This window comes from Lissotriton vulgaris, chromosome 1_1 (genome assembly GCF_964263255.1).
Source record: "Lissotriton vulgaris chromosome 1_1, aLisVul1.2, whole genome shotgun sequence".
Classification (NCBI taxonomy): domain Eukaryota; kingdom Metazoa; phylum Chordata; class Amphibia; order Caudata; family Salamandridae; genus Lissotriton; species Lissotriton vulgaris.
The window spans coordinates 1,671,361,800-1,671,387,624 of record NC_141685.1 but is presented as its reverse complement, the minus strand read 5'-3'; the positions used below and the strand labels follow the sequence as shown (position 1 = coordinate 1,671,387,624).

At 47.6% G+C, this 25,825-nt stretch overlaps 1 long non-coding RNA gene across 1 annotated transcript in view; it reads left to right on the top strand.

Moving 5' to 3' along the window:
• Positions 1-25,396, top strand: part of LOC147751041 (uncharacterized) — a 55,564-nt gene extending 30,168 nt beyond the window's left edge. Inside the window, exons 4-5 of the long non-coding RNA XR_015299923.1 lie at positions 4,905-4,964; positions 25,289-25,396. This is a non-coding gene — a long non-coding RNA (uncharacterized LOC147751041). The remainder of the gene's footprint in view (positions 1-4,904; positions 4,965-25,288) is intronic.
• The last annotated feature ends 429 nt before the right edge of the window (positions 25,397-25,825 follow it).

Below are 25,825 nucleotides of genomic sequence, written 5' to 3'. Positions count from 1 at the left end.
CAGCTGGGCCTGTAGATCTGGCCTAGCCGGCCTGCGGCGCTCCAAGTCCCTCAAAGTTTCTTCCGCTTTCATTAGGTCATTCAGCACAGTCGTACGAGCATTTGAGAACCTACCCAAACACACCCCTCTCACCACCACTTTCATTGCATCCCATTCAGTAGACCTACTCGCAGCCGTGCCCTCATTCACTCCGAAATAACTATCAATGCCTTGCCGAACCGCATCGCTGAACACCGAATCCTCTAGCGTCTCCGGCCGAAGCCGCCATGTTGGTATCACTGAGCGCTCTCTCTGCCACTGAATGTGCACCAGTAGGGGGTTATGATCGGATATAGTCCTAGCCAGGTACTCCGCATGGGTAATCAATGGGGCTAGGGATCCCCCGCAAAGCACCGAATCTATCCTGACATGTAGATCATGGAGAGCGGAATAAAAGGAATAATCCCTGGCTCCCCTGTGCCTCTCCCCCCAGACATCCAGCAACCCCCATCATTCCTGCCAGTCCTTCCTGTGCGCGGCCAGCCTGCGCACCGGAGAGTCTACTAGGGGGGGATGGGACCTATCCAGAGCAACATCCGTAATCGAGTTGAAGTCCCCCCCTAACACTATCGGACCCGCCAGGAAAGAGGCCAAGGACCCCGAGAGACTATCAAAGTATCGGCCTTGGTCAGTGTTCGGTGCATAGACACAGCAGAAAACCACATCCCGTCCATATAACCTCCCCTCCACCGCCACAAACCTGCCATCCGGATCTACTACTTGGTTCAGCACTTGAAAGGGTATCCCCGCCCTCAACCAGATCAACACCCCCCTGGCATACGCTGAGTAAGTGGTGCCAAACACCTGGCCCGCCATCTTTTCTGCAAGGCAGCGCACTCTTTTTTGGTGAGATGAGTCTCCTGGAGCATAGCAATCTGAACCCCCCTACGTACCAGATATGCATGTACTTTGTGACGTTTCACCATGGTCCGCAGCCCCCGGACATTCCACGTTAGGCATTTCAAGTTAGGTAATGTCCCCATTCCAACTTCGTACAGTCCGAATCAAATAACCAAGGTCCATGGCCCCCCCATTGCAGTTGCCCCCCCCGAACATTCCCAAAACTGAAACACTTCCCAAACCCCACTCCCCAGGACAGAGCACACGAACCCAATGGCCGCCCCCATCCAAACCGTGAACCAACTTCTCACACTCTTACCCTGTGGTCTCCACCACAGTCGACCTTAAGGGCCCAAGGGGGGTGAGTCGCCGCCGACCCCAGCTAGCGGAGCCCGCACCCCGTACCTCCATCCCCTCCAAAGCACACAGCACCCCCTCCCGGCAACCCGCCCTCCATCAACAGGATATCACCCTACCATGAAGTCCCGATCTAGTCCCAATTCTGTCTCAGCCGCAGAATATACCATCCGATGTCTGTGGGGTTACCATCGGCCCCTTCGAGCTTTCCGCCTCTGAAAGTTCCTCTCCTGTTCTGCTGCCTTCCCCTCCCGAGTCCGTTTCTGCCCGTTCACTGTTCTGTTGCGACCCTGTAGTGGCCGCCGTCGCTGCGAGCGCATCCCTCTTCTCCGCCGCCATTTGAGCCTCCCGTTTCTCCCGCTGGCGCCTGTTGCGGGATCTGATGCGTTGTGACTGCCTCACCCGGGGCTGCTTGGGTTGGTCTCGCCTACTTTGGTGTGATCTGTCCGTCCCCGCTCTATATGACTCGAGCCATTGCCAAACTTCGTCCGGAGTCTGGAAAAAGTGCGTAGTGCCGTCCATAATGATCCGCAGCTTGGCTGGGTAAAGCAAGGAGTACTGGATGCCTTCCTCCCTGAGCTCCTTCTTCACAGCGAGGAACGATGCCCTGTTCTTCTGGACCGCTTGAGTGTAATCCGGGAAGATCGTTACCTTACTGTTCTCCACCTCATACGGGCCCGACATCCTGGCCCGCTGGATGAGAAGATCCCGGTCCTTGTAGTGGAGGAGCCGCACCACCATCGGTCGGGGGGGCGGCCAAGCCCCGGCGGGCGAGCAGGCACCCGGTGAGCTCGCTCCAGAGTGAAAAAAGGAGTAAGCCCCTCCGGTGCCACCACAGTGCGGAACCAGTTCTCCATGTAGGCCACCGCATCCTCCCCCTCAATCCGTTCCGGCAGGCCTACGACCCGCACGTTGTTCCGTCTATTGCGGCCTTCGGCATCCTCCGCCCTCCGCTCCAGTGAGTCCAGTCGGGCCAAAATGTCCGTGATCCTGTGCTCCGCGGTCACCACCGATGGCTTCAGGTCCAGCAACAGCTGGTCATGGTCCTTGACCCTGTCTGCCAGCTTCGCGTGATCCGCGCGTAGCAGCCCCAGGCCCGTGGCCACTTGGGCAATGTCATTGTGCAATGCTTCCTTAGTGGAGGTGATCGCATCAAGGATGGCATCCAAACGCCGGTTCAGCCGCTGTTCCTGATCAGGCTCCGGGGAGGGACTCTCACTCAGCCGTGTTGATGTCGCTGAGTCCCCCTCGCGACTCCCGGGCATCGGCCCTCCGATCGCCGCCATGCCAGGGCGCTGCGTCACAAGTCCAGTCGCCCGTTTAGCAATTACGCCCGTGGTTCCGTGCCGGTCTCCGGGCACCGGGCAGCGCAATGTCCCCGCCAACGCTCTCAGGAACAATGGCCAGGTGGACGGGCTCCGTTCCGTTACCCCCCTCCGGCCTGAGGGGGGAAGGATGAGTCCAGGGCGGTGGCCAACGAGGGTCCCCGAGCTCCTGGGTGAATCAGGTCAGCGTCCCCTGGTCTCAGGACACAGCACCGCTTATCCTAGTGCCTCGGGCAGCCGAGTGCAGGGTCTCTTGCCACTCGGCGACAACTTGGCTCAGGGCTGAAGTTCGGGACCGTCCGACCTCCTCGCCGCCATTTTCTTCTCACCCTCGGCAACACCTCGGCCGCCTCTTCTCTCGATCTCCTCGGGGCCAGAAGTCCCCCAACGACTCTCCGATTACGCCCAGCTGTCCCCTTACACTTCAGAGGGCAGGAACGTCGTCTTCGGGTCGCCTAGGGTCCCGAAAACAGGAGAATTAGCGGGATTCCGCGTGGAGCTGCGAGCTCACGCCGCCATCCCGATCGGCGTCCAAGCCACGCCCCCCAAAGGCCACAACTCCTTATGGCTATGTTTGCCACCTGGCTGCTTTTTTAACCAGCATTACCAGTATTTTAATGCCCTTGCCAGTACAAAAATGAAGAAAATCACCTAAAGCTGGTATTTTCTCCCCCGATTGATATTTACTTTAAAAGTTTGAACAGTAAACGTAAGGTGAAAGCAGTTTAAAATGTGGTCTAAAGCTTCTTTAATGATCCGTGACTGATAGTTAAAACTAAACAAAGGAAGAAAAGCCATGTTAAGAAGTAATACAGACTTTTTTATTATTGAATATAGAATCCTCTCTCATTATTAAGTTCCAGCCTTTGCAGATTCTTAAAAAATGAGCAAACAGAAGGTTATGTTTTTTTAATTATAGTTTTACATAGCGTAAACTCAGCCAAAGGGCGCAATTATATGAGCACCAGTTACATTACAAAAGATCAAATTAATTTTTATTTTAGACCTTTACGCAATTAAGTCATTTGCCCAGAATCACAGGATGTTGCAGTGCGGCTGGGACTTGAACCTATTTCCATAGTTCCACATTTGGCAGCTCTGACCCTAACACTACATTATCTCAATTTGCTGCTTTGGGAAAATTGCTCCACAGCGAGGTTTATGCAAACATACACCCCACCCACCACCCCTCCCACCGTCAAGGCCTGAAAGACACTGTAGCCGAGGTGTAAACAACAGGCCCTCAGCAAGGCCATTCACTTACTCTCCCCAGCCAAGTCAACTGTAGCCTCAGGGTGATGGCCTGGCAGGGGAAGGGTAAACACAAGCAGGGGAGCCGAGGTGATGATAGCCCACAGCAGGGGAGTGGGACATTGCTTCTGGGCATCTGCGCGGCCTCACGGGAGGCCAAGATAAAGTCTGCAGCGGACAGAACAATATTGGCCTAGCGATGCTGCTGAAAGCAACACCCTCACTCCTTGCTCATGATGCTGGCCTCCCCTTACAGTGGCCTGGTGGTGAAGACAATAAGTCTCTGTGGGCCGTTTGAGAAAAACCGGCCCACTGGTGGCCCTTAGGCACCTGCCCATCGGCCAATGTCCGACTGCCCGCATTACCAATCCGACGCTGCCCGTGACGCACTTTTGTTTTCAGGGGTGCTCCGTCTCTTTCCTCGTTGCCGTATGTCCCAAGGTCGATGTTACAGCATCAGGGAAAGAAGATGACGTGGCCGAATAGCAGCTATTGTGCTCCCCACTGACCCCTAAGAAGCACACTTCCTTGCTAGCTGATGACCCATCAAGGTTGGGTGGAATCGCAGACTGCCAGTGTCACACAACCTTAGGGAACTTCCTGCTCTATTGCTATAGGTCAATTTACCTGAAATTATCCTACAAATCGAGTAAGGGAAATCACGTGGCCCATTCCTAATAGATACTCGTGTTTTCTTCAACCGTACTCTGTTTGAAATGATAACTTTTTTTTCACAAAGGAAGGAGTATGCTTCAAAGGAAGTTAAAACCTCTGGGGTGTAAGAGCTGCTTACACATGTTTAAGTTTGCCTTCTGTATGCTAAAGCACCGCATATGCATTGAATATAGAAGGTTTTAACGCTCTGCGGATACAAAGGTTGATCTGAGCCTGCAGCCCCCTCTCGAAGATCTTCTTAAAATCCCCACTAGGCACTTTCAGTAAAGGGCTTTCTGCTGAATTTGGCAAATGTTGTTTTTGGGGTGTCATTGTGCCACCACAGGCTATGTTTGTTATGCTTTAGTGTGTTGTGTGTTGCATTGGTGTGGCAAGTTAATTAAAGAGCGTTAAATAAGCTATTTCTGATCGTTGCAGGGGGAGCCTGGAGTTGGGTTTCGAGGTCCGATTGGACAGGCAGGACCACCAGGCCAAAAGGTATGAAATATACTTTACGTTACTCTTCTTGGCATAGAGTGTGGTGATTATCAGAGGTAAAGGTCATGGGCTGATGACCAGTAGACACAGAGCAACCCCGATGGACTGAAATTAATGGGGAAAACCCAAAGCATTCTGGGGGGTTTCACCCAGACAATTTACCTGCTAAAGAAGGGGAAATGTGTAGCTGTAAATCTGCATGAAAACTGGGAAAAATATGCAGGACTCAGTGAATACACTCTCATTCCTGAAAGTTATCACCACACGGAAAAATACAAACAGACTGCATCCTTCTTGGCAGAAGCCACCCATATCGGTGTGTAAGCTTAATGCATATCAGCTAAGGCACCCAGAGCCCTATTCAGCAGGTTTGACATGCTGAAAAGTATCTGGGGTGCGAACATTGTTGCACCCGCTAGTTTACTGGCGCAGTACTCTTTGCCCAACTTGTAATTGGGATTCCTGTGCCATTCATAAAAATGAGGGGCACTCGTAACTGAGACCTTTTTTTCACAACTGCGTTTATTGACTGTTTAGGCATAGCATAGGTACAGTTCTCCACAATCAGGAGGACACTGTCAAACGGCAAACATATAGTAGGATGTATACATAGCCTAAACGCTTAAATTGCCCCCCTCCCACACCCCTTTACCCCGCCAACCACCCAACGCCCCTACTACCCACCCCTTATCCCACCCTAGCCCAATGCACGTGACCACCTTCAACCGCAGCATATGAATAGGATACAGTAGGTATCGAGCACCATCCTAGGCCCCAAGGTCTCCATCTGCAGGCAGTCCATCATCTAAGTCAATTGGGGGCTCCAAGGTCAACCCTCTATAATCCGCCCACCGCTTCCAGATCTTGTAATGTTTCCGGGGGCACCCCCTGGCTTCAAACACTGGTAATTCTAGCCCCATGAGAAAATCCAGGCCCGCCTTCCAGGCGCTTAGTGGAGGAGCCCGGTCACCTTTCCATGCCCTCGCCAGATCCCGCTTGGCCACCACTAGGCCCAACAACAGGAGGTGACGCTTGTAGATGTTCCCACCCACATTTTCCAGGACATGCAGAAGACCCAGCCTGGGCGTACGAGGAAGGTCCCACCCCAGCACCTCCGACAAACAATTCCACACCCCATTCCAGAATCGGGTCAGACCCACACAGGACCACACAGTATGTAGCAGCGTGCCTCTCTCAGTCCCACAGCGCAGACATTCCGGAGTAGCAATGAGTCCAGCCTTCCACAGTCTCTCTCTGGTGTAATAGGCCCTATGTAAGTATTTGAAATGTATGAACCAGAGTCGCACGGCTATGGAAGCCCCACGGGGGGACTCCAGGGCCTCCCTCCAGTCATCCTCATCCAAAGGACCAATGTCCGTCTCCCAGGAGGCCTTCAGCGACAGTACGGAAGAGGAGCAGTGGGTGACGAGCGTTTGGTATATTTTGGAGACTTTCTTATCCCCCAGATCTCCCATGAAGAGCTTGGCTTCTACTCGGCTAAATTCGGGAAGCTGGTCCAGCCCAACTAGACTAGGTGCAAGCGCATGCCGGAGTTGTAGGTATTTAAAGAATTGGGTCTTGGGCATACTAAATTCGGAGCTAAGGTCTTGGAAGGATTTGAGGGTAGTCCCAGAAAGAACATGGCCAAGTGACGAAATTCCGATAGAGTCCCAGCCACCAAACCCCGTCAACGAGGCCAGCGCGGGAAGCTGTCCATTGTTCCATAGCGGGGTTTCCGCCGTCAGTCTACCCCACCAACCCATGCGGTGTAGTACCTGTCTCCAGATCATGAAGACCACCTGAGTGACCTGCGGCAGTTTCCTCCGCTACCCAGCCGAGAACAGCAGAGTATGCGGCGTGGCATCACCCATCAACACGCGTTCCAGCGCGTATGCAGGGTCGTTGCGATCGCCGTACCACCACTCGTTCAGAACCAATAAGTGGGAGGCCTGGTAGTAGGACAGAAGGTCCGATGTAGCTAGACCTCCACAATATGTGGATAAGAAGCAGGTCCGTAGCGCCACCCTGGAATAACTGAGACCTTTGAGTTATGATTGAAGAAGTGTATACCTCGTCAAAGGTCTTACTACTATGGTCTCCCAAATAACACCTTCTAGATCTACCTCTTCTTTCAGTCCATTATCCTATTCAATCCAACTAACAGACTCACATGTCCACCCCTTAAATTAACATATATTTCTCTGTACTAACCCACCACTAATCCTTTTGGGTTCCGGAGTAGCGTGCTATTCGCGGAAAAGCACTTCGACACCTCATAAAGGGTAGTAAGCAGTATCTAAATTACAAATTACGGCTAATATGGGAGTCATCAGATCCCAATCCAACTGGCTTTTCAGATGCACTGATCTGGGCAACAATCTGCATATTTAGGATGGAGTTCACAATATGCCTGTCTCTCTCTGGCATGAATTACACACAGTCAAAGGGCTCAATGCATCATTTTCTGTTGGGTTGTGGCGAAGTGTGCACCCGGAGCCTAAAACATGTGTTCTTTATAAAATGCTGGATGTATGTAGCTTGTGTGGGGCATATATTCGCAAACCAGCTTAGGTGTGTCCAGAAAGGCCCAGATAGCGTCTGTAAATGGTGGGCCTGGTTCACTCTTCCTGTGTGGTGCCCTGGCATGGAGGCCTGCATGTGTGATCAAAGTGAGGAAGTCCCTGCCCTTGGACCGAAGGGAGGGGGCTGCTTTGGATCTCAAGCAAGTATTTCAACCCGCTGTCTCCATCAGCCGTCTGTACATTGCAGCCGGAGTCCATGGTCTACATTCCAAATGGCCTGTTACGAAGTGTTTCTTCTAGACGTGGTGGTGTTGTGTAGGTTTTGTCATGTGGGTTGTTGATCTGGCTAAATGCAGCTGTAGTTGTCCTTTGGGAGAGCTCTAGTCACCAGTTCATTAAAAAGAACAATATTAAAAGAGTGGGCTGTGGTTCTGCACTCGTCATCCATTCTTTCATGTGCTTTTCATTGTTTGCCTTTGCTTGGATGTGCTGCCTGTTAAGGCTGTTGCATTCAGAGGGTGGTTACATCAAGCTGTCCTTTTCTTCAATTGCAGATATGACATCATGTGTAGCTTCATGCTGTCTTCATTGTTTGATGTATATTCTGTGCTAGTGAAATGACATTTTAAGTGCTGATTGACGGCCTCTGCTGCTCGCTGCTTGAATGCTGATGTCTCGCTTAAAATGAAGTCACTCTGCTATTCACCATTCATGCTTCTGGGATCATTTGTTTTACTTTACTGTCATGATGGCAGGTTGGATTTACAACTTTTTGTTCCTAAAGTAATGGTGTGCAGGCACACATGCTTTGTTAAAGAGCCACAAATGTGCAGGCAGTTTGCCAAAATGTTATATCATGCAATAGTCGACTGTGTATGTCTTATATTATTAACATAACTCATAATGCAATCTGTTCAGCAAAGTGGCTATATTTTTGTTTTTTTTTTGGAAACGTAAATGTATTATTTTATGGATTTCTATTCATAGCTTTGGATGTAATACAAACAATTTTGTTGTGCTGTCATTTTCTTGAGCATGCAAGTGACAAGATGTAGTCCCTCCAGAAAGTAGGATATTGTCTCTTTATGTGATAAACCTCCCAAGATATTCATAAATTGCAGGGAAGCATTCTGTAGGTGGCCCCGCTTATACGGTTTTGCCATTATGTATATGACATCTTTGCACCATCAGTTGCCATCTTGAAAGTTAGAAAAAGGGGGAAGGAATCAGAAAGCAAAAGAGAAAAGCCAAAAATTCAACATTGCAACCAAATATTGCCCCGAGAGCCCCCCTTAGCACATCACCCAGGGAGTCACGTTCCTCTGATCGCTTGTCTCTACGCACCATAGGTTCTCTTAGTCAACCACCGCTCAGTCTATACTATGATTATAACAGAGAGAGGGTGCGCAATCTCACCATCCTGACCCATCCCCCGCCCCATTGCCCTGTTCATTCAGGCAGTGAATCCCCTTAGTTCTGCAGACCATGCCCGAACAGTACTTAATTTGTACCACCCATTGCCCCTGCCAGTGTCACCAGTAATGGTACCTGCACAACTACTAACCATCACACTGCTACAAGTGTGACAATACATACTGTTCGAGGCCCCCAGAGCTATAAGAATGGCTTGTGCAGCAGGTATTAGTTGTTTTTAATGTATATTGAATTAATAAACAACTGTTGTTCTGCTCATTTCTAAATTATACAAACAGCTCCATCATGTGGCAGCTGTTGTAGGTACTTGTGTTGACAATTAAGTGCCAGTGCCGATCTCCAGAAACCACATGCTCAAATTAAGCACTGTGCCTGAAGGAGCTTGAGTTAGTGGAGACCCCTTCTTGCCTACAGGAGGAGCAGGGTGCTTACAATTCGCCCATGTTTGAACGGCTCGCTGCCATCCGGCAATTGGAGAGACCCATCTCCTCTTCCAATTCATGCCATTGTCCTTTGCCTATGACAAGCGCCTAGTCTATGACTTTAGTGGTAGTCTTCTTATTATTGGGGCAGGGGAGAGAACCTAACACAAATACAGCAGCAGTGCCCCCCAGATTCCTGTCCGCTGCAGAGTTAACGCAACATATTAAGTGAGACCAGTATTCCTGGAGGTCCGGACAATTCTATAGAAGACTAGCTGTACACAAGCTGAAAGGAAGTTGAGGAAGAACTACTTAGAGACAGACAATGCAGCTTTAAAAAACCTGCTTTATATCTATAAAGATTCAATAGGCAAAGCCAAGGCTAAATACCTTGAGGAGACTATTCTACTCTCAGCTAACAAATCACAAACTCTATTTAGCCTAGTTAGAGTCCTGTCCAACCCAGATTGTGCTAAATCTAATAGCCCGGCTTCACAAGAACTTTGTGACAATTTGGCAACTTTTTTCGAGGAAAAAATTAGTAATATTTTAACAAGACTCAAATCCCTGGTGGATGGGTATGGGTACCAACATACAGGTGATGGTACCTCATTAAAATATGGTATAACTGACAAGGAACACATGACAGTTCTGGACCATTTTCCGATGCCTTCACAAGAGGATTTCTACGCAATTGCTGCTGGCGTCTCCTCGGGTTCCCCTATGGACCCACTTCCACACAAGTTTTGGAAATTGTTTGGAGGTGAACTCTTTCCACTTTTATATCACATCTTCAATCAATCTCTAACCACAGCTGTAGTTCCGGACTGCTGGAAAATGGCAGTTGTCTCTCCATTGCTAAAAACGGTCAAACTGGATCCCCAATGTCCCTCCAACTACAGACTTATTTCCTTGTTACCCTACCCAATTAAGATTCTGGAGAAGGTAGTGACCAAATCTCTCTCAAAATATGTTGAGGATAATGAGTTGCTGGACGAAGTCCAATTTGGATTTCGCCCTGCACACGGGACTGAGACTGCCTTGGTGGCAGTCTTGGACGACCTGAGAATGCCGGCCGACCGTGGTCAGACAGCCTTTTTAGTACTGCTTGACATGTTGGTTGCGTTCGACACGGTTAACCATCGGATCCTGATTAGGAGATTGGAGGAATTGGGAGCTGTGGGCAGGGCGCGAGACTGGTTACATTCCTATCTCTCCAATAGGCAGCAGGCGGTGACTCTGTCGCCATTTTTGTCCAAGCACAGAGATGATAAACAGGGGGTTCCTCAGGGCTCGCCTATCAGCCGAATCCTGTTTAATTTATATCTTCGTCCTCTTATTGTTTTAATAAAATCATTTGGCATCAATGTCATCAACTACGCGGATGACTCTCAGCCTGTCTTCACTGTTGAGGGCAGCAATGCAGTCTCTGGAAAAGTTCCACAACTGTTTGCATCAAACGGCAGACTGGCTGAAAGAGAATTCTTTACAATTTAATGAGGAAAAAACTGAAGTCTTGTGCTGTATGGCAGGTAGAGTTCAGCGACCTCTTCCGGCCGACTTTTGGCCTGGCTCAGCTAATAACTCCTTAATGCCCGCTAATACAGTGCGCAACTTAGAAGTACTGATGGATAGCAATTTACAATTGGACTCCCAGGTGAATAAAACGGTTAGCACCTGTCTATCTCTGCTTCAAGCCTTGTGAAAGATACTCCAGTTTTTGCCCTTTAACCCCTCCCCTGCTGATGATGGAACCGATCCGTCATCAGCTACAGTTGAGCTGTGCTGATGATGGAGCGGTTCCGTCATGGCCCAGCCGCCGCGCCTGCGCGGCGCTGATTTCGCGCCTGCGCGGGCGTTCTAATGAGCGGGGCGGGTCATGACGGAACCGCTCCGTCACCAGCATAGCTCAACCGCGGCTGGTGACGGAGCGGCTCCGTCACCAGCATGCGGCCGCCGCGCGGCCGCCCCGCCCCTTTAGCGCTGCGGCGGAATAGCCGCCGCAGCGAAGGGGCTATTACTAGACCTCAAGTGGTTCGGAGCATTGTTTTAAGCACTTCTTTTAGATGCCCCAGCCTCTTTGACTAAGAAACTACAAAGAGTACAGACTATGGCGGCTAAGCTGGCACTAAACCGGCCACGTGGAGCCTCAGCCTCTCTGGCCCTTAAGGACCTACATTGGCTGCCTGTGTACAAAGAGTACAATTCAAGGCACTCTGTATTGTCTACAAGGCAGTACACAAAATCGGACCTTAAGTATTACAAAGGAAATCTGTATGGTACTCTCCTGTTAGATCCCTGCGCTCCTCCTCTGCGAATCTGGTCTGTGTTCCCCATGTCAAGAAAGTCCGAATGGGAGGCAGATCCTTTAGCTTCACAGCATCTAGACTTTGGAATGCACTTCCTCCGAAACTTAGACAACTGAACACCTTGTCATGCTTCAGGAAGGAATTGAAAACCAGATTGTTCCCTAGAGAGTAGACCGTGCCTTTCTCAGCCTTGATACTCGCTGCTCGGTAATCTAAGCGCCAGGATAGCCTGGGGGTGACAGACGCGCTATATAAGTGCACCTTACCTTACATTACCGTGTGCCAAAAAGGGCCCAGAATTGACATTGTGGGCACGGTGCTTTTGCAGGAGGTTAGTACTTATTTCCTCGTTCTAGAGTGATGTAGGTTTTATGGAGGTAATTACAATGCATCAGTCCAGATTTCACAGTATGAGAGACACATGGGCCATGTTAGATGGTCAGTTTCCCTGCCTGGGTCCTCCTTTCACCTGTATGGAGCTAGGTGAGGGGTTGTTGGGGGTGCATCTGCGCCACCTCTTGGCATCTACTATTGATTGTGCAGAGAATTTGGAGCGGCCCGTACACCAGTAGTTTCTTAGCACTTTTGTGACAGGTTTTGCGAATGCATGATGAGATTTTTGCGAATATTAAAAAGTGTTGGTTTGGGACGTTGTAGCTCAGCAAGAGTGCCAGCACATTCCCACAAACAAAGCTCTAGGGTATTGAAGGATTTATCGATGTCTGCAGTGATGATTGCCATTCGCAGGGGGATAAGGTAGGACATCCACAATACAATAAAATTTAGGCTGTGGATGAACCCAACTTGGTCTGGGTGAATTATATCTGGTAGATGAGGGAGAAGTCTTTTAGGGAGGCCCTTATTGAGCAATTTATAGTCAATTTTAAGCATCGACAACAGTCTTTACTATGCAACCTTCAGATGGCTCAGCCTTCTTTGGAAATAGCCACCACTGTTGCTATTCTATAGGGAGTGAGGTCAATATCGTAGGTGCCTTGCTTCAGAATACATTTTCACCAGCATTAGGGGAAGGACATCAGCACATAAAGAGTAATATTCCATCGGAAGGTCGCCAGGACCAGATTTTTGGCTCTGGGTCATCTCTTTATCACCCAGAGTCCTCCAAATTCTGGTAGGCCTATGTCTCCAAGGTGACTTGCCATAAACGGGCTCCCGGTAAATACTGGCGAAGTTTAGTCTCGTCTTGGAGAACATTTTTCTCATACAGTATTTCATAATAGGCTTTAAGGCCTCATTAAAATGAGTCTGGGAATACACTGTGGTTCCGTTGGCTGTCAATCATGAGGCTAGGAGAGCCCCTTCTTTCAGGGTTGATTATCCAGGCCAGTAACAGCCCAGCCTTATCCCTTTCATTATGATGTTTAGTTCAGCAAGTCTTATTTTCAAAGCACCTCAGTTTTTCAAAGAGTTGAGCTAACTTCTCTTTTTCTTCTAATAAATGTGTCTGTTAATCGAGATTGGATACTTGCTCCATCTCTCCTGCTCTGACAGTTTCCTCCTGAATGTCAATCTAACTACTGAGGTTACACAGACCCCTGCCATATTCCGTATGCAGTGTCCTCTAATATTTATTTCAAATGTTCCTCTTCCAAAGGAATGGATGAAGTTGTATCCCTATATTTGATCAAATAATTTTTTTATAGTTTCCCGTGTTTATTGGTGGAAGGCTGCGTCCTCTAACATCTCCCTTTAAAGCATTGACAAGGGCATATGTGGCCATGGTGTCTGCCAGTGTAATGTCAGAAGCAACGAATTGTGGTCGGAAAAGGTTTTGTATAAATGTTCTGCCATAACCATGGCTGTATCACCAGTGTGCATGAGAACATGTCCACTCTCCCAGTAGTCATGTACAGCTTAGTAAGAAGAAAACCTCCTAGCTCCAGGATTAATTGAACTCCAAGCGCCCACTGAAGATCAATTTCCCAGGCATAGAGTCATCATCATCCCCATCATCACAACCAGGGTAGGTAGAAGGGGAGGATGAGAGTGGTCCACTACCACATCTGCTACACAGGAGAAGTCCCCTTTCACAATATAAGGGCAATCTGTCCTGTTAGTAAGCTGGAGGGTGGGGCATCAAAATAAGGCCACCTGATCTTGGCCAAGTAAATGCTCAATAGGGCTAGGTCTTTGCTTTCTAGTCCGTTTCTTACTAGACCATATCTCCCATCTTTATCTGTGGCTGTGTAGTGGGCTTGGAAGGGCACCCTTGGTCTGATCCCTATGAGGAAATCCCTGGCATGCATCAAGTAGCAAGTATTGAATAGTTGCCCCCTTCATCGCTTTGAGGTTCTCTACCTTCTACTTGAGGCAGGTGTGTTTCTTGTAGTAAATCAATGTGTATTCCCCTTCTGTTAAGGTTCGAGTGAACATGATATCTTTTGCTCATATTCTTAAGGTCCCTAACATTCAATCTGATACATTTAATGGTTTCTGCTACTCCCTGTGGCATAATGTGGAGTAAACAGGTGTGGGTATATATGTCCCCCGGGTAAGCGCCTCACGACGCTGAGCAACCTAAACCCATCCTGTGCACTGTTTCCTAGTTGCATGCGTGGGAGCTGAGTATGTGATGGACTACTAGTAGCACTAATGGGTTGTAAAATACCAGACTTCTCAAAATTCCCTTCAGGAGGACTGAGAAGAAACATTTCCTTGCCCATAACAGCAATCTTATAGATTGTATAACCAAAGCATAATTTAACATGTCTATTCTTAGTACCTTGGGTGTTATCCATCATCCTCCATTTACCACCGTCCCACTCGGCCTGTCTGACTCACTCTCCAATTTTTTTAACAAGAATGATCCCTCAGTAAATGTGCCATATTAAATTATTCTGCACCTGTGGCTATCTTGACCAGTTCCCATTCATTGTTGTTGCCGATATTGTGTTGTCTTGTCCCTGCTGAATCTGCATTCTCTATGGTCTACTTGTTTTCATTGCCCGTCAACTACGTTGTGGCCCTCTGCCCATATGTTTGATGCCCATGTTACGGAGGCATCACTTGATCTCCGTGAAATCGCAGTGTTGTACAGCCATGTAGTCTGGAAATGCCATGACTTTGGCATTGAATATTGTGACCCCCTCTCCAATCCAATTCCTTAACCCTTTGGATGATTGTATCCCGGTATCTCTAAAGTTCAGGGCCCAGGCCACAATAAGTCTAGCTGGCACCCCTGGTGGGGGAGGGAGATGCATCTGCACCCGGTGTGTTCTCCAACCCCAAATCCTTTTGTATCAATTTTTCCAAAATAACACCATGCTCAAGCCTTTGACTTTCTCTGGCATTCCCACAATTCTAATATTCTTTCTTCTTGCACAGCATCTTCAGCTTTGTACTCAAGTAAGACCACCATGCTTGTGAGGCCTGTATTTGTGTAGTATGAGTTGATGCTAATGGCTGCAATTCGGTGGGAGTCTTTTTGATGCTGGTGACCCTTTTAGCTATTATCTTATGATCATCTCCCAAGAGTGCTAGATCTATCTTAATGTAGACTATTTTGTGCTTGAGGGTTTCTTTTGTTGTGTTAAAAGTGGCTAGTAATAAGTCCAGTTTGTCAGCCGTGTCAACCTGTGGCGTTTCTTTCTGATTGCAGGGTTGAGGAGGAGGTTGTTGTGTTACTGTTCCCTCTTATTCCCCATGTTGTGCCCCATCTATTGCAGATTCCTTAGGCTTGGTGTGCCTTCCCATCATGGGGCAGGGGGGTGGCAATATAGTATTGGGACAAAAAGATATGTTACGGGGTAGCGAGTGACCCTTTTCCTGCCGCTTTTCAGTATCACACAGTCTTCAAGCTGGTGGGGCCTTAACCTAGGCAGTGAATACTACTCCATGATGCGTGCATGGTGCCAGATTCTTAGTGGGAGAGTTTGGGGTGTAATGCTGCACTCTATCATCTGTTGCCTATTTGTGCCACTCCTGACAGTGACAATGAAACGTGACCTCTTAAGCCCGGGCGGGCATGCCTTTGGCTTATACGTTAGCAGCTCGGAGAGCACTTTTCAAGTCTCAACTTAATTAACCATTAACAAATGGCCAATACGGGGAGGATCCCAGGGCTTTCCTAGGGCCAGTTCTTGAGGCGGAAGGAGCAGGGGACTCAGGATTCCCAGATCTTAAACTCATCTCGCTTTCCCAGTGTCCTGCATCTGAGTACGGATCCTGCTGGTCTCAGTATCCTTTCCGGGCCGGGGATCCGCCGCAGAGATGCTGCACACCCAGCACGTGCCTCTGTGAAAATAACAGCCTCAGGTCAAGCAGGGACCCGAACCCCGACTCGCCCGGTCACAGAAAATTGGAGGCGTTCCCACAGACTAAATTCTTTGCACGTAGGCTTCTCCCTGTAGAAGCTCCATGTGGCTGCCATCTTGCTACTTCGAGAGCTGGGCCGCCTCACCCGTACTCCAAGTGGTAGCCCAATGGCAGCGCTCCCATGTCTCAATCCAGGAGCACTTCCGTCACTGGGGGAAGGCTCCCAGATCAGTCAGGGGCAGGAATCAGTTGGGCACTAAGCATGGGCGGAAAATCCGTTCCGCTCGCGGATTTTGCGGATTTTCGGGAAATCCGCAATCCGCGAGATTTGCGAATCTCCCGCAAAATCCGCAAATCCGCGAGCAGCGGATTTTGCTCGCACTGTTCGCGTGAGTTCGCGCCCCGCGAATAAGTGCAAAATTGCAGAAATACGATTTTAGCAAAAATGAAAGTAACTACTTACCAGGTTCAAAAGTTCAGGCTCATCATTAGTAGCCATTTCCTGTAGTGCTTCCTGAGGGGCCCCTCCAGAGTTCAGTTGCCAGTTGAAACTATTATGTGACCCTGCTCTGAACCTCAGAATAGTTACACATATGCCACAAAGGTCCTGAATTACAGCTAAGGGAGACAAGCAGGAGCCAGGCTGGAAGTTAAAATCCATTAATCAGCCCCTAATTCATTATTGTCAGTTGGGGCAGGGCAGGTGTTGTAACTAATTTTGCAACAATGAAAGCACTTAGCAAGTGCAAAAGATCACTAATCAGGGCGCACTAAGGAAGCAGGTGCCAGCTAAAAAAATATTCTGTGACACATTAATCAGCCCCAAATTAATTCAGGTCACTTGAGGCAGGGAAGGTGTGCTTTGCTTTGCCGAAAATAATGTACACTGGACAACCAGAGGGTGTGGTGATGAAACAGAGGGTGGCATGGGTGGGCCAGAGGGTGGCATGAGTAGTCAGAGAGTGGCAGTGGTGACAGAGAGTGGCAGTGATGAAGAAGAGTGTCCCAAACAGGCTGGACACGTAGAAACAACAAGTTCGCGAAACTTGCGACCCGACAGGTAAGTTCGCAATTTGCGAAAGTGTACAAAACCCTCGCGAACTGGCAGAAACACGGGCGAACACAAAAAAAAAAAAATCCGCAAATTCGCGGGAATTCGCGGATTTTGCGGATTGCGAATCCGCAAATCCGCAAAATTCGCGAACGCGAGATCCGCAAAATTCGCTCATGCTTGGGCACACAGGATAGCAAAGAGATCGGTGCTCCCAGGCCAGAGCAGCACACGTCCTCTCCTCTCACATTGTGAGTCAGGCCAGGCCCCAGCAAAGTGTCCCTTTTTAAATCATCATTGTTATGATCATGATTATTATTAAGCAAACACACCTACTTGCATATAAACTACCCATGTATAATCAAAAAGTGTGCTTTAATAAAAAAAAGCATGTTTGACCTTCTCATTAACAATGCTATGATTTGTATGCAAGAAATCTAGAAAATCATTCAATAGTGCATTCTTTTAAATATTAGGCAAAACTGTTATTATGTTCTACCATATCTAACCTATGCTACTGAACCAACCATAGCTAATCACTGTGTCTACATTCCTAGCATGACATACCTACGTACTTACCTTATCACACCAACATTCTATTATACCTACCAATTATACCTTATTTATTTATTTGATTTATTTATAAAGTTTTATGTAGCACGAACAAGATCCTGAGGGATAACAGAGCGCTTTACAATATGAATGAGAGGACTACCAAAATGCAGTCTCAACATTCTAGCAGGAGAAAGTATCCCTCTTAGTGTAAGAATGTGTTCATCAGAAATCATTTTGCTTCCAATTTGAAAGCCATCGTTGAAGATATTCTGCATACTTCCGGTGGAAGAGAGTTCCAAATCCTTGGTGCAGCGCCGGAGAAGGCTCGGTTACAAGTTCTTTTTTTGTACAGGATAAGTGGTTTCAGGAGAAAGGTAGTGGCACTTCTTGAGGCCACAGGATAGTTCAAGTTTTTGCGCAAGGTAACTGGGAGTATTAAGGTGAAGGGCTTTGTGAGCCAGAACAGCAATCTTTAACTGAATTCGAGCTTCATGGGGTAGCCAATTAAGAGATTTTAGGACTGGGGATATATGATCGTATCTTTTGGTACCTGTGACCAATCTAGCCGCTGCATTCAGAGTTGACCTTAGAGGAGCCAGGGCATATTTGGGAAGGCCACTGAGAGTAGCGCAGCCGTAGTCAAGCAACGGCAAGACAAGCGCTTGGACTACCTTCTTGAAATCCTTTAGTGGAAGGAAAGGTTTGATATTTTTGAGTGACCCCAACAAATGGTTTGCTCCCTTACATACATTACTGATATGATTCTTCATATTCAGGTGCTTGTCCATGGTGACTCCGAGGGATTTTGCTGAATCAATGATGAGAGGAGTGCAATTGAAAGCAGTGAGGTGACTCAGCCATAGGTCTATCTTGGGGATGTGGTTCCGGCGGGAGATGAGAAGGAATTCTGTTTTGGAAGTGTTAAGCAGGAGATGGTTCTCAGTTAATCAGTTTTCAGTATACGTTAGAGTAGTGTTGAGGGAGATGATGTTATACAGGGAAGAGATTTTCAAATAGAATTGTGTGTCATCCGCATACATGTGGAAGAGAATGTTCATAGAGTTTAATGAGTTAGCGAGAGGTTCCAGGAAAAGGTTGAATAAGATAGGGCGGACCCTTGAGGGATCCCCGTGACTACAGGAGATGGCTGGCAGAGGGAGTGGTTTGCCTTGACTCTTTGTGATCTGTACTGAAGGAAAGAAGAGAACCATTGTAACACCTGATCAGCAAAACCCATTCTATTTTGCAGGATGGATAGAAGGTTGTCATGATTAACCGTATCGAAAGCGGAGGAAAGGTCAAGGAGAATCAGGAGGCAAGATTAGTTTTTGTCAAGCATTTTTAAAATGTCATTCATAACGTGTGTGAGAGCCGTTTCAGTGCTGTGTCCCTTCCTGAAACCATATTGATGTTGGTCTAGAAGTTGATAGTTCTCTATGTGATCGCAAAGTTGAGATTGAACACATTTTTCTAGAAGTTTTGCTAGGGTGGGAATGTTGCAAATGGGGCGGAAATTATTGAGATCAGATTTGTCAGCATTAGGCTATTTAAAAATCGGTGAAGCCTGAGCTGCTTTTAGGCAACTGGGGATTGTGCCTTGTGAGAGAGAAGCATTTACTATCCTTGTCCAGGTGGGGATGAGTGCATTCTTGATTTCCTTGAAGATAACCGGGGGCAACGGGTCGCTGAAGTGGTTGGATGGGGTTGATATTCTGAAGAATCTTGTGGTCTCATTTTCACTATAAGGGGTAGAGGTACCCCACAACGCGTTGTTCTTAGTGTTCATGGAGGTCAGTTTGTCCTTATTCAAGGGGTCAAGTGGGGAGACAGCACCTGAGGGAGGCAATAGAGCCTTCTTGGAGGCGAGATCAGCAGATATGAGTCTAGATTTTTCAGAGAAGAAAGCGGTCAGATCATCGCTTGAGGGTGGGCAGCCATCCAGTTCAGAGTGGTTTGGACCAACGACTGATTGCTGTTTGACCAATTCAAACAGCTTCTTAGGGCGGTTTGCCGCTTGATCCAGTTGGTGTTTGAAGTAGTCAGCCTTGGCACTCCTGATATGTTTATTGTAGAGGCTCCTGACTTCTCTAAGGAGTTTTAGTTGGTCCGAGAAGGGATTGGATCGCCAGGACTGTTCAACTGCCCTGAGGTTGCGTCGTTCTGTGTTTAAGTTGTCATTATTTATCAAAAAGAGGGAGGAGGATTGATCTTCTGATCAATGGACACAGATTACCACCAAGGTTGGTGGAAGGTCCAGTCACAGCTTGTGTCCGATATAGAGGATACAATGGGGAGATTGCTGTACTGTTCCTATGTAGAAAGGAAGGGAGGTTAAACTGGCATGACCATAGGTGTTAGACTAACACCCTGGGGCATCCATTATGTTGGATGTATTTGCCTCACACACCCCGAAGGATGTCATGCTTCATCATCGGCGTTTGCTCCTCGTCGGGGAGGCGGTGCAATCCCCGACGGGCTCACCTCGAGAGGGGCTCTTTGGCGGAGATCTTTTATCCAACAGCCTTATGGTGAAGTGGGGGTGTGTGGGCAGGAGGGTATGTGATGATTGGCTGATTGCTAAAATGTAGCTAGGGGTACCGGAAATAGTTTTATTCTGGGGGTCCCCTGGCTGCAGTTTAAAATGTGAGACTAGCTTACTAGATGTCAACAATTTAGGTTGAGTGATGCTAGAAAAGACTAGGAGTCAAAGGGGTCAACATGTTTCTCGCTAGGGGTCGAATCACCCGCGATTCATCAGGACCTTTACAAACAGTGAGAAGAGGGGGGGGCACATGCTCGTGTCATGTAAGTGGTGCGTGTTACCTCTATGGGGTCTCCTATGCCTAGACATAGAGAAAAGGAACAGCAATGATTAAAACATTTCGCAATAATCACAAAATAAATGTCAATGCCAGATTGTGGAACATATGTGGCATGCTGGCGATATTGTGGAACACTGAGCACAATAATTGCATGCCTCAAAAGCATTGAGTGAGCAAAGTGTATATGTGCAGCACACTCAACTACTTTGTGAATAAAAGGGATCATAGTGCATGAAAGTGAAGTTAAAACCAGTGGTAAAAACAGGAATAAAAAGCAGCAGTTTCAGAGGGGTGTTGCCCATTCCTATATAGATATATATCTAAATATAGTGCAAGTGTTGTTTCTACACCTTAGTTGGAACCTCGGTATTAAGCACCATATCTTTGGTAATAATCAGATGCAGGGTTGGTCACCAGGTCATATTCACATGCTGATATCTTTACAAACAACGTAAATAACGTAAATACACTGCATTGCATGCCCTACTCACCCAGGGGTCAAGGACTAGACACCTCATGAGGGTCGGCGGGATTGGAAAACGGGGGCGAGCCCAATGGTTGAGGCTTTTTATTCCTGTTTTTACCACTGGTTTTAACTTCACTTTCATGCACTATGATCCCTTTTATTCACAAAGTAGTTGAGTGTGCTGCACATATACACTTTGCTCACTCAATGCTTTTGAGGCATGCAATTATTGTGCTCAGTGTTCCACAATATCGCCAGCATGCCACATATGTTCCACAATCTGGCATTGACATTTATTTTGTGATTATTGCGAAATGTTTTAATCATTGCTGTTCCTTTTCTCTATGTCTAGGCATAGGAGACCCCATAGAGGTAACACGCACCACTTACATGACACGAGCATGTGCCCCCCCCTCTTCTCACTGTTTGTAAAGGTCCTGATGAATCGCGGGTGATTCGACCCCTAGCGAGAAACATGTTGACCCCTTTGACTCCTAGTCTTTTCTAGCATCACTCAACCTAAATTGTTGACATCTAGTAAGCTAGTCTCACATTTTAAACTGCAGCCAGGGGACCCCCAGAATAAAACTATTTCCGGTACCCCTAGCTACATTTTAGCAATCAGCCAATCATCACATACCCTCCTGCCCACACACCCCCACTTCACCATAAGGCTGTTGGATAAAAGATCTCCGCCAAAGAGCCCCTCTCGAGGTGAGCCCGTCGGGGATTGCACCGCCTCCCCGACGAGGAGCAAACGCCGATGATGAAGCATGACATCCTTCGGGGTGTGTGAGGCAAATACATCCAACATAATGGATGCCCCAGGGTGTTAGTCTAACACCTATGGTCATGCCAGTTTAACCTCCCTTCCTTTCTACATAGGAACAGTACAGCAATCTCCCCATTGTATCCTCTAAGTTGTCATTATACCATGGTTTGGATATTTTATTTGAGGCATTTTTGTGTTTGAGTGGGGCAATGTTATCCATGATGTTCGAAATTGTCGAATTGTAGGCGTCGGTGAGTGATTGCACCTCGATCAGATCAGCTTGGGCGGAGAGGGCAGACTTACATTGGGCAGCTAGTTCGTCGAAATCAATTGATCTGAGGTCCCTTTTCCATATCTTCGATTTCAAAGGTAGAACCTTCCCCAACAATACCTCCCTGTTAATGTAAAAGAGGATGCTGTGATGGTCGGACCAGTCACAGGGGGTAATGGAATCTAGGGTGATGGTGTGCCCTTTAGAGATGATAAGGTCTAGAGTTTCTCCTTTAGTGTGAGTTGGTTAGTCACAGTGCTGAGTCAGATCTTGATCCACTAAGAATGATTTCAAGCAGAAAACAGCGAAATCATTGGGGTTGGACCAGTGAAGGTTGAAATCACCAAGAAAGATTTGAGCCACCGCTGAATCGACATTACTAGTGATTGATTCCATTAGATGCTCAATGAAGGGGAGATTGTCACCTGGAGGGTGAGAAAAGGTATGCAGTTTGGAAACCGGTAAGTTCATACTAGAGATACTGAGTCACAAGTATTCAGTGGAGGAAGGCGCAGAGGAATCCAAGAGAGAAATTGAGAGTGTGTTCCTGTGGATACAGGCTAGGCCACCACCCAACTTCAGAGCTCTGTCTAGCCTAATTATGTCATGAGTGGGAGGAACTAGGAGGTCTAAGATAGGGGTGGAAACGGGATTTAACCAGGTTTCGTTGAGGATGATAATGTCTAAATCATTGTGTTGGATAAGGTCGAAGATATCAGAGGCGTGTTTACTGGCTGATCTACAATTAAGTAGTACACATTTAAGTTGTAGTGGGTCAGGGGGGAGAAATCTGGGAGATTTTCACACGGGTGAGGTTGTTTGAGTTGCTGCCTCTAAGATTGCGAGGAGGTTCTCTGTTTGGGTTGGAAAGGATGGAATGAATTTGACTCGTCTGGGCCATGTTAGATTTGGAATCAGAAGAATTAGAGTTGTGACTGTCCAGGCGATCAGTGGACGCCAGGAGTGTCCCAGATCCTATGGGGCTGGTGCTGGTATTAGGTAGGGGAAAGGAATTTGAAAAGGCTGGGGCTAGCAGCTGATCCGTGTGGTCGTAGACCCTGGTGGATGATCTGGGCCACTTCAAAGATGTGACGAGAGAACAGATCATTGGAAAAAAGTTATAAGAGAGGGATTTCAGGTCATGTAGCTCAGCAATGAGAAGGAGCAACTGACTAGACATCTTGTCAAGGTGCGCAGCCAGGTCTGAATGTTGGTCTAAGGGTGGGGGAGTGAGGGAGAGAAGATCGGTGATGGGGAGCATCTGTGTAAGTCAGTTGAGGCCTGTGTGGGGACTCGTTGTTCAGAGTGTGGCATAGTCTGTGGCAAGGTAGTAGGGATGGGGGAAGGGGCCTCGTCAAGTAATCGAGGAAACTGTATGACTTGAGGGAACCTCTCAGATTGAGAGACACCCAGTGACAGACTGATAGACGGAGATGAGATTGATCCCATAGATCTGCCAGCAACCTGAGAGGGAGCTCAAGTGGGATGACATACTTCCACCGGGGACAAGGCGGTGCTGGGATCATCTATAAGAGATGAGGGGTTAGGGGAGAGAGGGGTACTCGCAACAGTTAAGGGGGCATACTAGTTAAGTACAACGGAGGAGTAGAGGTTCAGTAGGAGTTAGAGGGATTGCCATACACAACATTTTTAAGAGTGGGGTCAAAATTGGCCATCTTTGCAAGGTTACTATTTGAAGCTTGGATTAGGATGATACCATTATTGTAGAGAATGATAGTAGTGGAGGCTTTGAGGGAGGACGAGGGAGATGTTGTTAGTTTGATGCCATGTGCGGTTTTCTTAGATCCTGTTATTCGGAGCAGGGAGTAGAACATTAATCGCCAGCATGCCCGTTTTCTGGTATAGAAGATGAGATCATTCACCAGGGTACCTTTGTTGGTGCAGAAATAGGGGTCTGAGAATAGAATTTCTGTTCTAGCTTTGAGTATGCGGTGTTTGTATTTTTTTGCCGCATTTTTAGAGAGGTCAGTTGGGTAATTGATGATGAAGGTATTGGAACCATTGGGATCTGGACTTATTTCCATTGTGAAATAGAGACCTAGAGAGGATGGGATCAGAGAGAAAAGGGTAAGGCAGTGAGAGAAAAGACAACGATCCTGGTTCTTCCAACGGAAAGGTGCAGGGGCCGAAAGGCAGCGCGATGGGAGGTGTTGGGATCTTGCTGTGCAAAGCTAATGATACAGGCTGTCGTGGGATCCCCTAAATTGACTCAGTTCTATAAACTGACATTGGCCGTTACACAGGTCGATTGGAGGCCCCTCCATGAGGAAATAAGCGGTCTGGGCACTACAATTGCGTGCTTAGGGAGAAACAGTCCCTAGTAGCCGCCGTTTTCAGTACATGCAGTAAGTAGGTCCAACGGCTTCATGCATCACTGAAGACTTGAGAAGGGGATCAGCATAGAAGTAACATCAGTAGTGAGGAGATAAAATCCTTATGAAATGGTGGCATAACAGCAGGACCATTGATTATATATAGGCATAGTCCAGAAAGGTGCCTGACCAAATCAAATATATGGACCATCAGTCAAATCTTGCTTGTAAAGTATATACCTACCTACCATACCTACCGTACCATATCTACAATAACTAGCGTACCGTACCTTCTGAGCCTTTCATAAGTAACCTATCATGCCTGTCTACCATACCTACGCAATGTAAATACCTACTTACCAACAATACCTAACCTACCATACCTACCTACAATTCTTAACCTACTTTACATGCCTTAGTTACCATGCATATCTTACCTAACCAACCTAGCATGCAAAACCTATCACACACAACCTATCTGCCTGCCTAATAAAGCTACATACCATGCCTATTTATCTACCATATATATGTATCTGCCATAACTATCAGATATCCCCCCTATACCCTGCCTACCATAATTAACCTACCTACATACAGAACCTACCTTACATGCCATACCTTACATACCTACCTATAATACCTAGCATAAATAACATACCCTTTGAACATACTTAACCTTCCATAGCTACCATACTTAACCTTCCATAGCTACAATACTTAATCTACCTTCACCGCTGCAATGCATATATCATACACTGTCTTGAGGCAGAGGTTTTGTACAAAAGGGGCAAGTTAAGCCTATGGAATCGCTAGCAAGGATTTAAAGCACTGCAGCTTGTGTCTAACTTCAGGCACCTCTAAACATCCTAAGATACTGCTGCTTTGAGAAAGTGCTGATTGCAACTTTTGAAGTGTTTAAAAATGTGAATGCTACTGTTCTTTAAAAATAGTGAGACCTAATGGCTTTGCCAATACTTGCTGGTATGTTAGAATGTATGCTCACGGTGCAAAAGCCCGGGATATACTGGTGTGTCAGCCAAATGTGACAGATTGGTGCTCATGGTATCTTCTTATATTTCACCTTTCCTCTAGGGGGAGCCCGGGGAGCCAGGGCCCCCCGGGGCTCAGGGCGTTCAAGGGATCCGTGGAAATCAAGGGGCCCCTGGATCGCCGGGGGACAGAGGAGATCCGGGAACAGCCAGCCTGCCCGGACCTGCGGTGAGTGCCTCTGCACCAGTTTAGAAGCTCCTAGGAAGACTTTTTGGATGTCCTACTCACTGTAGTCTTTTGCTGAGAGGAAGCCTCTTGCTTAGGGGAAGGCCACACACCAGGTAATAAGTTCCTTAGTCGTACCTCGACTCCCATATGAGAGATTCCCTCATTACCCTCTCTTAGTCTTTGCTTTGACTCATTATGGTTTAGAGAAAGAAATGGTCACATTTTAGTCAAAGCAAGAGTTTTCAGGAGACAAATGAGATGCTGGTAGAGTTGGGGAAGGAGAGGTCTGACTCAGGCAGGCCTGGCATGACTCAGGCAGGCCTGGCAAGGCCCTCCAGAGGCACTAGCTCTGGATAATCCTCCTGGCACTATAATAGTCTTACAAGCTATTGTTACAGTCTCTCTCTCTCT